The sequence below is a fragment of the Dendrobates tinctorius genome, unplaced genomic scaffold (genome assembly GCF_039654945.1).
Source record: "Dendrobates tinctorius isolate UK_male_01 unplaced genomic scaffold, ASM3965494v1 ptg000062l, whole genome shotgun sequence".
NCBI classification, from domain to species: Eukaryota; Metazoa; Chordata; class Amphibia; order Anura; family Dendrobatidae; genus Dendrobates; species Dendrobates tinctorius.
In genome coordinates this window covers 40,777,520-40,789,568 of record NW_027361730.1, presented here as the reverse complement: position 1 = coordinate 40,789,568, position 12,049 = coordinate 40,777,520, and the positions used below count along the sequence as shown (strand labels likewise).

The window sequence follows — 12,049 nt, the reverse complement described above, 5'->3', positions numbered from 1 at the left end:
CTTCTACAATTTTCATTAATAACAGGGTCTGACAGCTGAAAATACAATCTTGAAAATGTTCCCAGCTAATTAATCTGATCCACAGAGAGTCTACAGACTGCTAACGTACCAACCAAGAACATATTTTGTTTAGATATAAGATTTAAAATTCAGATAAGCCGTATCCCATACATTGTATTCCAATCCTGTACTGGTAAAATTAATATTGCTTAAAAGGAAAGGCTGTGCAACCTACAGGCAGCATGTTCTAGAACATGAGACTGTCCAGCTTAAATGGAGCCTCTCAGCAGATTCATGCTGCTCGAACATGAATCAGACACTGACTGCTTGAATGCTTCCATCTTTGTTTTACTTTAAAAAGCTGCGAAGTTTCACAGCAAAGATATTTTTCTAAGATGTCCAGAGATGTGTCTCAGCCTACTAGTGTGATGTGATTCCCAGCCATTTCTTTCCAACTTCCCATGACTGACAGGTAGGGGCTCCAAGGTTATGTGGCTGACTAGTGAATGTGTATACTCTATAAAAACCAGCATAATAAATTTTGAATTGTTGCAAAATATTTTCACACTGTGGAGTTGTACTAAAATTTTGCAAATTTTGTCATTTAGTCACCAGTTTGAATCAAAAGTACCAGCATTTCTTATGGCCAGAAATGCTACTCCAGTCAATGACTTGAGTAACATTTCTGGCGAGACCCATACCACTTATAAAGATTAAATCCTACAAAAGAACACGGAGATATATCCCGCAAGTATAGTAAAAAAGTCACTTTATTATTACAAACTCTTAAGACAAAATGTACAAAATATAGACAACAAACAAAATGCTCATGCAGGGCTCATATATGGTAACCGCTAATAACACCCTATATAGCAGAATGGGTGATATGAAGTAAAGCAATGAATCTCAAAGAAGAGCCATTCATTTCATAGTATACAGGCCCTCACTATGAGAAAACAGAGCTATCACACTCCAAATAGAAAAATTCAATGTAGATAGATGAATATATATCCAAAATAGTAACACCACAATAGAAGGAGTCAAAATCTTACCCATATATATCTGCAGGTGGACGCGGCACTAAGGAGAGCAGCCCCTACCCCCCACTTATAAAGATTTCAGTACATGTTAAGTGGCGTGCGCTTGTTAATAAATTTCGTGCATCTTATTTCTGCATGCCCCTCACTAAGACTGGTGTACAAAACACCAGTCTTAATGGATCGGGCCATGCCGACTCTGCAAAGTATGTTTGATCTGAAATACTGCTGCATTTTAGAGTAAAACATATATGCCAATGTCTGATTCATGCTGCCCATAGTTTGGATAGCATAAAGTGCTGTCAGGTTCCTTTTAATGTACAGGTTTCATTAATTAAAACCTTCTGGGTTTAACAGTCAAGATTAGCCTTAATCCATGATTGTATGCGCACTTTTAAAAGAAGGCTGTCACACAGCTGTGGACATTTCTGCTGGTGTCCTTTAGGTCTTGTTTTTACATTGTTCACTTTGTCCAATAAACGACTTGATAACTATATTCTGCAGGTTGATTAAAAAAATATTAACGAAACCCAAAAGAAATAGGACCAAGGACCAATATAAAAAAATGTAAACCGGAAGTAAAGCTTACAGATGAAATACAGTGACTCAGCAGTTCAAAACAATATATATACTGGCCAGAATAGTGATTATGTCAAACAGTGCATGTATATTGGAAACCAACCTGGCTAAAGTGTGGGCAGAAAGACCCCAACGCGCGTTTCACTTTGTTGCTTCTTCGGGGGCGTCGTTTGTATATCTCTCTCTATATTTTTCAGTAGGTCCGGATTTTTGGTCCTCCTTTATTGCACTTTATACTCGTCATTAATTCTTTTTTGAGAGATAATTGTCTACTTACGTGTGTGTCTATATATATACAGTGCCTACAAGTAGTATTCAACCCCCTGCAGATTTAGCAGGTTTACACATTCGGAATTAACTTGGCATGGTGACATTTGGACTGTAGATCAGCCTGGAAGTGTGAAATGCACTGCAGCAAAAAAGAATGTTATTTCTTTGTTTCATTTTTTTTTAAATTGTGAAAAGTTTATTCAGAGGGTCATTTATTATTCAACCCCTCAAACCACCAGAATTCTGTTTGGTTCCCCTAGAGTATTAAGAAGTATTTCAGGCACAAAGAACAATGAGCTTCACATGTTTGGATTAATTATCTATTTTTCCAGCCTTTTCTGACTATTTAAGACCCTCCCCAAACTTGTGAACAGCACTCATACATGGTCAACATGGGAAAGACAAAGGAGCATTCCAAGGCCATCAGAGACAAGATCGTGGAGGGTCACAAGGCTGGCAAGGGGTACAAAACCCTTTCCAAGGAGTTGGGCCTACCTGTCTTCACTGTTGGGAGCATCATCCGGAAGTGGAAGGCTTATGGAACTACTGTTAGCCTTCCACGGCCTGGACAGCCTTTGAAAGTTTCCTCCCGTGCCGAGGCCAGGCTTGTCCGAAGAGTCAAGGCTAACCCAAGGACAACAAGGAAGGAGCTCCGGGAAGATCTCATGGCAGTGGGGACATTGGTTTCAGTCAATACCATAAGTAACGTACTCCACCGCAATGGTCTCCGTTCCAGACGAGCCCGTAAGGTACCTTTACTTTCAAAGCATCATGTCAAGGCTCGTCTACAGTTTGCTCATGATCACTTGGAGGACTCTGAGACAGACTGGTTCAAGGTTCTCTGGTCTGATGAGACCAAGATCGAGATCTTTGGTGCCAACCACACACGTGACGTTTGGAGACTGGATGGCACTGCATACGACCCCAAGAATACCATCCCTACAGTCAAGCATGGTGGTGGCAGCATCATGCTGTGAGGCTGTTTTTCAGCCAAGGGGCCTGGCCATCTGGTCCGCATCCATGGGAAGATGGATAGCACGGCCTACCTGGAGATTTTGGCCAAGAACCTCCGCTCCTCCATCAAGGATCTTAAGATGGGTCATCATTTCATCTTCCAACAAGACAACGACCCAAAGCACACAGCCAAGAAAACCAAGGCCTGGTTCAAGAGGGAAAAAATCAAGGTGTTGGAGTGACCTAGTCAGTCTCCTGACCTTAACCCAATTGAAAACTTGTGGAAGGAGCTCAAGATTAAACTCCACATGAGACACCCAAAGAACCTAGATAACTTGGAGAAGATCTGCATGGAGGAGTGGGCCAAGATAACTCCAGAGACCTGTGCCGGCCTGATCAGGTCTTATAAAAGACGATTATTAGCTGTAATTGCAAACAAGGGTTATTCCACAAAATATTAAACCTAGGGGTTGAATAATAATTGACCCACACTTTTATGTTTAAAATTTATTAAAATTTAACTGAGCAACATAACTTTTTGGTTTGTAAGATTTATGCATCTGTTAATAAATCCTGCTCGTGTGTGAAGTTTGAAGGCTCTAACTTATTTGCATCTTATCAAACCTGCTAAATCTGCAGGGGGTTGAATACTACTTGTAGGCACTGTATATATATATATATATATATATATATACTTTATATAGGTCCTCTTTGACCACATTCACTATTCATACACATATATTTAAATATATGTATATATATATATATATATACTCTGTGTTGCACCTTATATCTGGCTGGTATTTTTACTCTTATATTGGTGTTTCATGTATGGTTTACTAATATTTGCATTATTGTCATGGTCATATGTGATATATATGGATTTCACTAACTTATTTTTACCGACCCGGTTTCAGTGTGGCATTCAGGTGTCGCTGATTCCCTTATTTATAATTGTTGTATTACATACTAATTTTACTCCTCATTTAAAAAAATAATTTACATTTTTTTTATATTGCACCTTGGTCCTATTTCTTTTGGGTTTCTGTTGTAATATTATGGATGAGCTATTGTTTATTTAGCCTTTTTTTGGGATTATTACTGATTAAAAAATATGCCCATTTGGTAATGTCGTAATCATATTTCTACTTTTGCACAAAGAACTTTAAAAAAAAAAAACTGCATTAGTGGAGTTCTCATTAATGCCATTTTGGGAACTCACAACAGTTTGATCACCTTTTAGGCTGTGTGCACACGCTGCGGATTAGGTGCGGATTCATCCGCGTGCATTTTGTAAAATCCGCAGGTGAAACCGCATTTCAAAAGACCTGCGGTTTTACCTGCGGATTGCTCTGCGGTTTTGCCCTGTGGTTTTTCATCTCCTCAATGGAGGAGTTGGCAAACCGCAGCGGAATCCGCAGAAAGAATTGACATGTCAATTCTTTCTGCGGATTGAAAACCGCAGATAATCCGCGCTGAAAATTCCGCACTGTCTGCATTGCGGTTTTTGATTCCCATAGGGAATCATAGTACTGTACACAGTTTCTACTGCGGGTCCGCAGCGGCCGGAACCGCAGCAAAATCCGCAGCGTGTGCACACAGCCTTAGTGCATTGTTGGGGAGTATAAAGAACAGAAATAAGCTATTTATTTTTAATTAGATTTTCCTCCAGTGCTGGTTAAATAATGTGAATTTTTTTGTGCAAAGTGTTTTACGGCCATACCAAATATATTGTTTTTATCTTTAAATGTCATTTTTTCATTAAAAAGGAAAATAAAAATAATTTTTAATAATTATTTTAAGTCCAAGTTGAGGAACAGACCATGAGACCCTCTGATTGCTTATACAATACAACACGTCTTCATTTATCGGGGCCTAGGGGATTTTAAATGGCTAGTATAGACTGCATGGGCAACCCATTGGCACTTCACATTCACATGACGGGAGTAATCTGGTATCTTCAATGGTGTGACAGAGGGATCCCGCACCTGTAAATTTATGTACAGTAGACGCCGGGTTCAGCATTGGCTGTAGCACTGAGGAAGGTAACAGCCAGACTAAAGCCTCCGTCACACATAGCGACGCACCAGCGATCCCGACAACTATATGACCTGGTCAGGATCGCTGGTGTGCCGCTACATGATCGCTGGTGAGCTGCCAAACAGGCAGATCTCACCAGCGATCAGGACCAGCGACGATGCGGGTAACAAGTGCGCGCGTCGTTACCCGCTGTGTACCTTGGATACCAGAGTGCTGGCACTGGGAGCTGGTATCCAAGGTAAACAGTGGATATAGATATTTCCATAGAGCTATCCATAGATCTAGCCATAGATATTTCCATAGATATTTCCATAGATCTTTCCCTCAGCAAGATGTACTTACTGTCAGAGCAGAGGGAGCCACACCCCCCCAAAATAGCTATGCAAAAAAACCTGACCAGCACCTCCTAAGTGTGAATAGGTGCAAGCTGCAGTGACTGCAAAACATTTATGAAAATAGCTATTTTGGGGGGTGTGACTCCCGCTGCTCTGACACTTACACCCCTTCCATTAACCTGCAGGTGTTCTCAACCATTTCTACTTGCCCATTCAAATTGGAGGCTTGCAGCCCAGGAGAGACATGTTTGTCAACTATAGTAGGTTTTTTAACCAGAAAGTAGCATGTACAGTAGGATATGGAAGGGTTTAGACAGGACCCGTCAGAGAAGTGTCACCTTGCCGCGGTTGACGGGCACACATGAATTGGACAAATCATGAGCTAAGAACCTTCGCTTTTGTAAGTACATCTTGCTGAGGGACAGAGCGTTTGGAAGTTATTTCCATTGACATCATATGTCTTGGCATTCACAGGGTGCGCCTGTGTTTTTTTCATATATGTTTTGCAGTCACTGCAGCTTGCATCTACATTATTCACACTTAGGAGGTGCTGGTCAGGTTTTTTTGTATAGCTATTTTGGGGGTGTGACTCCCTCTGCTCTGACTCTTGCATTCCTCTCATTAACCTGCAGGTGTTCTCAACCATTTCTACTTGCCCATTCAAATTGTAGGCTTGCAGCCCAGGAGAGACATGTTTGTCCATTATTGTAGGTTTTTAACCAGAAAGTGGCATGTACAGTAGGATAAGGAAGGGTTTAGACAGGACCCGTCAGAGAAGTGTCACTTTGCCGAAGTTGACGGGCACACATGAATTGGCCAAATCATGCGCTAAGAACCTTCGCTTTTTTTGTAAGTACATCTTGCTTGAGGGACAGAGTGTTTGGAAGTTGTTATTTTCATTGACATCAGATGTCTTGGCATTCACAGGGTGCTGCTGTGCCTTTTTCATACATATAGATATATCCATAGATATTTTCATAGATATATCCATAGATATATCCATAGATCTATCCATAGATGTTTCCATAGATATATCCATAGATATTTCCATATATCTATCCATAGATATTTCCATAGATCTTTCCATAGATCTTTCCATAGATCTTTCCATAGATCTTTCCATAGATCTATCCATAGATGTATCCATAGATCTTTCCATAGATCTATCCATAGATCTTTCCATAGATACATCCATAGATATATCCATGTTTATTAATGAACAATATGTTTCATTAAAAAAAATGGCGTGGGCACCCACGCAATTATCTGCGCCAGAGCGGGAAAGCAGACAGCCGGGGGCCAATATTTGTAGCCTGGGAAGGGGGTAATACTTAGGGCACCTTCCCAGGCTATGAATATCTGCCTGCAGCTGTCTGCATAGCCTTTACTGGCTTTTAAAATAGGGGTACCCTCCAAAAAAATTACGTGGGGTCCTCCTATATTTTTTAGCCAGAAAGGCTACGCAGACAGCTGCGGGCTAATATTTATAGCCTAGGAAGGGGCCATGGATATTGCCCCCCCAGCTGCAAATACCAGCCCACAGCCGCCCCAGAAATGGCGCATCTCTAAGAAGCCCCAATTCTGGCACTTAGCCCCTCTATTCCCACTCCCGTGTAGCAGTGGGATATGGGGTAATAAGGGGTTAATGTCATCTTGCTACTGTAAGGTGACATAAAGCCCGGTTAATAATGGAGAGATGTCAACACGACGCCTCTCTATTATTAATCTTATGAAAGGGTTACAAAAAAACACACATAAGAATAAAGTATTTTAACCCCTTTCTGACATGAGACGTACTATCCCGTCCATGGGCCCCGGGCCCCTATGCCCATGGACGGGATAGTACGTATACCGCGATCAGCGGCGCCCACGTGGTGAGCGCCGCTGATCGCGGCCGGCTGTCAGCTGATTATCACAGCTGACACCCGGCACAATGTGTCAGGGGCGGTCACGGACCGCCCCCGACACGTTAACCCCTTGCACACTGCGATCAAACACGATCGCGGTGTACCGGGGTTAAAGGGAAGAATCGGCAGGGAGGGGGCTCCCTCTGTGCTTCCCTGAGCCCCCCACGGCAGCGCAATGTGCAGCGCTGCTGCGGGGGGCTCCTTTCCTGCAGGCCCCCGAATCCAGGATGGCGACGGGGGCCTTCGGGGGCCTGCAGGAAGCTGGCTTCCTCAGTGCCTGCAAAGCGCAGGCAAGAGGAAGTCTTCTTCAATGCCTGTGACAGATTGCTGATCTGTCACAGTGATCTGTCACAGGACAGTGATGTCCCACCTGGGACTATGTAATAAAGTTAAAAAAAAAATAAAAAAAAAGTATAAAAATAATTTTAAAAAAATCGCCAAATAAATTAGAAAAAAAAAAAATATTCCCCTAAATAAATCCATTTTTTGGAAATAAAAAAAAAAAAACCATAAAAGTACACATATTAGGTATCGCCGCGTCCGTAACGACCCGCCCTATAAAACTTTCCCATTAGTTAAACCCTTTAGCGAACCCCTTAAAAAATAAAATTAAAAAACAAAGCAAAAAATGACTTATCATACCGCCAAACAAAAAGTGTAATAACGCGCGATCAAAAAGACGCATATAAATATCCATGGTACCGCTGAAAACGTCATCTTGTCCCGCAAAAAACGAGCCACAACACAGCATCATCAGCGAAAAAATAAAAAAGTTATAGCTCGCAGAATAGTTAGGGAAAAATAATAAAATAAAAAAAATGTATTTATTTCCATTTTTCCGCTAGGGTTAGGGTTAGGGCTGAGATTAGGGTTAGGGGTGTGTTGGGGTTCGGGTTGGAGTTAGAATTGGGGGTTTCCACTGTTTGGGCACATCAGGGGCTCTCCAAATGCAACATTGCGTCTGATCTCAATTCCAGCCAATTCTGAGTTGAAAAAGTCAAATGGTGCTCCTTCCCTTCCAAGCTCTGCCATGCGCCCAAACAGTGTTTTACCCCCACATGTAGGGTATCAGCCTACTCAGGACAAATTGCAAAACAATTTTTGGGGTCCAATTTCTCCTGTTACCCTTGGGAAAATAAAAAATTGGGGGCAAAAATATTATTTTTGTGGAAAAAAATGATTTTTTTTATTTTCACGTCCGAGCGTTATAAACTCCTGTGAAGCACTTGGGGGTTCAAAGTGCTCACCACACATCTAGATAAGTTCCGTGGGGGGTCTAGTGTCCAAAATGGGGTCACTTGTGGGGAGTTTCAATAGTTTAGGTACATCAGGGGCTCTCCAAACGCACATGACACCCGCAGTCCATTCCATCAAAGTCTGCATTCCAAAACCTCACTGCTTCCCTTCCGAGCCCCGACGTGTGTCCATACAGTAGTTTTCTCCCACATATGGGGTGTCAGCGTACTCAGGACAAATTGGACAACAACTTTTGGAGTTCAATTTCTCCTGTTACTCTTGGGAAAATAAAAAAATTGGGGACTAATTGATCATGTTTGTGGAAAAAATACGAATTTTTTATTTTCACGCCCGGGCGTTATAAACTTCTGTGAAGCACTGGGGGGTTCAAAGTGCTCACCACACATCTAGATAAGTTCCTTGGGGGGTCTAGTTTCCAAAATGGTGTCATTTGTGGGGGGTTTCCACTGTTTAGGTACATCAGGGGTTTTCCAATCGCGACATGGTGTCCGATCTCAATTCCAGCAAAAAAAGTCAAATGGCGCTGCTTCCCTTCCGAGCTCTGCCATGCGCCCAAATAGTGGTTTACCCCCACATGTGGGGTATCAGCGTACTCAGGACAAATTGCACAATAACTTTTAGGGTGCTGTTACCCTTGGAAAAATAAGAATTGAGGGTGAAAACATCATTTTTGTGGAAAAAATATGATTTTTTAATTGTACGGCTTTGTTATAAACTTCTGTGAAGCCCTTGGGGGTTCAAAGTTTTCACCACACATCTAGATAAGTTCCTTAGGGGGTCTAGTTTCCAAAATGGTGTCATTTGTGGGGGGTTTCCACTGTTTTGGTACATCAGGGGTTTTCCAATCGCGACATGGTGTCTGATCTCAATTCCAGCCAAAAACGTCAAATGGCGCTGCTTCCCTTCCAAGCTCTGCCATGCGCCCAAATAGTGATTTACCCCCACATGTGGGGTATCAGCGTACTCAGGACAAATTGCACAATATCTTTTAGGGTCCTGTTACCCTTGGGAAAATAAAAATTGGGGTGAAAAGATCATTTTTGTGGAAAAAATATGATTTTTTAATTGTACCGCTGTACGTTATAAACTTCTGTAAAGCCCTTGTGGGTTCAAAGTTCTCACCACATATCTAGATAAGTTCCTTGGGGGGTCTAGTTTCCAAAATGGGGTCACTTGTAGGGGGTTTCCACTGTTTAGGTACATCAGGGACTCTCCAAACGTGACATGGCGTCCGATCTGAATTCCAGCCAATTTTGCATTGAAAAAGTCAAACGGCACTCCTTCCATTCTGAGCTCTGCCATGCACGGAAACAGTCGTTCCCCCTCACAAATCAGGTATCAGTGTACTCAGGACAAATTGCACAATAACTTTTGCAGTCCAATTTCTCCTGTTACCCTTGGTAAAATAAAAAAATTGAACCTGAAGTATTTTTTTTGTGAAAAAAGTTAGATGTTCATTTTTTTTTAAATATTCAAAAAAATTCCTGTGACGCACCTAAGGGGTTAATAAACTTCTTGAACGTGGTTTTGAGCACCTTAAGGGGTGCAGTTTTTACAATGGTGTCACTTTTGGGTATTTTCTATCATATAGACCCCTCAAAGTGGCTTCAAATGTGATGTGGTCCTAAAAATAAAATGGTGTTGTAAAAATGTGAAATCGCTGGTCAACTTTTAACCCTTATAACTTCCTAACCCAAAAAAATTTTGGTTCCAAAATTGTGCTGATGTAAAGTAAACATGTGGGAAATGTTACTTTATCAGGTGATGTCACTGCTCTATAGGGCCTCCCAGTGATAAACTGACAGGAGACAATACCTCCTGCAGTCCATCACTGAGTTCAGTGTCTCACTTTACAGCAACGCTGCATGAGGGTTAGGGTTAGGGCAGGGTTCCCCAACTCCAGTTCTCAAGGCCCACCAACAGGTCATGTTTTCAGGATTTCCCTTGTATTGTACAGGTGATGCAATTATCACCTGGGCAATACTAAGGAAATTCTGAAAACATGACCTGTTGGTGGGCCTTGAGGACTGGAGTTGGGTAACCCTGGGTTAGGGGACCTCTTTCCTGGCAGCGGAGGGATACACAGCGGAGGATTACCTCCGCCTGTCATTTCATCGCTGGAGCCCCTAGAGAGCGGTCACATACGCTGATGTGGCAGCTCTCCACGGGAGATCGTCTTGGGACCCTCGTTATTAATTGGACTACGACAGAAAGGTGAGTATAGGTTGGTTTATTATTTTATTTCTATTACAGGTGATCGTGGGCTTCGGGGAATTAGGTGATTGGTGAGTATGTACTCTATGTTATGTGTTGTATATTATATGTTGTATGTTCTGTATGTTTTGTTTTTTTTACATTCAACACATTAGCCGGATGATGTGACTACTACTGTCCCATCAATGGCTAATGTGTCACTCACTGTCAGTGCAGCAGGCATAGCCCGATGGGACTTGCAGTCCCATTGGACGATGCCTGCATACACATACACACACACAGACAGACCCGCAGACCCCCTGGACAGACAGATGATCCCTGCACAGATATGGCAGACCCCCGCACAGCCCGATGACCATCGAACAGCCCCAGCAGAATCCCGCAAGACCCCGCACAGCCCCGCAGACCCCCCCACACACACATACATAGGCCCATACATGCACAAAGTCACCACCCACACACCATACATGCACACAGTAACTGCCCATACACCATACATGCACACAGTCACCGCCCACACTCTTCCCCCTCCTGATCTACAGCGTTTCATCTGCAGCAAAACCGCAGATCTTTTTTAGACCTGCAGTTTTGCTGCAGATCAATGCAAGTCAATGGGTGAAGAAACGCTGCAGATCTGCACAAAGAATTGACATGCTGCGGAAATGAACCCACAGCGTTTCCGCGTGGATTTTTCTGCAGCATGTGCACAGCGTTTTTCATTGATTACAATGGTACTGTACAACGCAGGAAATTCTGCTCTGGACCCGCAGGGCCAAATCCGCGGTGGATCCGCAGGAGACTCTGCAACATGTGCACACACCCTTAGTCACCTGTTCAGTGACCCCATCGGGGCTTACGTCCGAACCCCCCCACAAAACAAGATTCGAAAGTATGCGCTTACATCCGAATCCACCCCCTGCAAGCTTGAAGTCGGACATATGTGTCAATGGGGCCTTAGACTATAATGATGCCGACAGCAAAGGAGCTCTCTGCTGTGCATCATTTTGTGGGAGTGTACCCCTACTGGAGGTGGACACCCAGACGCAGTCTATTGCATATGAAAATGATGCACTTTCGCTCTGCTGGCACCATTCTGTAGTCTATGGCCCCGGCAGAGCGAATATGCATCATTTTCATAAGCAATAGACTGCGTCTGGGTGTCTGCCTCCAGTAGGGGTACACTCCCACAAATGATGCACAGCAGAGAGCACCTTTGCTGTCGGCATCATTATAGTCTATGGCCCCACTGACACATATGTCCGACTTCCAGTTTGCAGGGGGTGGATTCGGATGTAAGCACCAACTGAACTACTGAATTATAGCTGGCTCTTGCAACTACTGTCAGCAAGCTGGTGGTGGAAAATGAAATGCTAGGTGAAATGCCGAGAGACAAAGAAAACCCTATATTAAGGGTCACCAATCTAACCCAAGAAGAGGTGCCAAACCGGCTAAATAA

At 42.9% G+C, this 12,049-nt stretch overlaps 1 protein-coding gene across 1 annotated transcript in view; it reads right to left on the bottom strand.

Moving 5' to 3' along the window:
* Window positions 1-12,049, bottom strand: part of LOC141093115 (long-chain fatty acid transport protein 2-like) — an 87,343-nt gene that overhangs the window by 28,136 nt on the left and 47,158 nt on the right. The window lies entirely within an intron of this gene.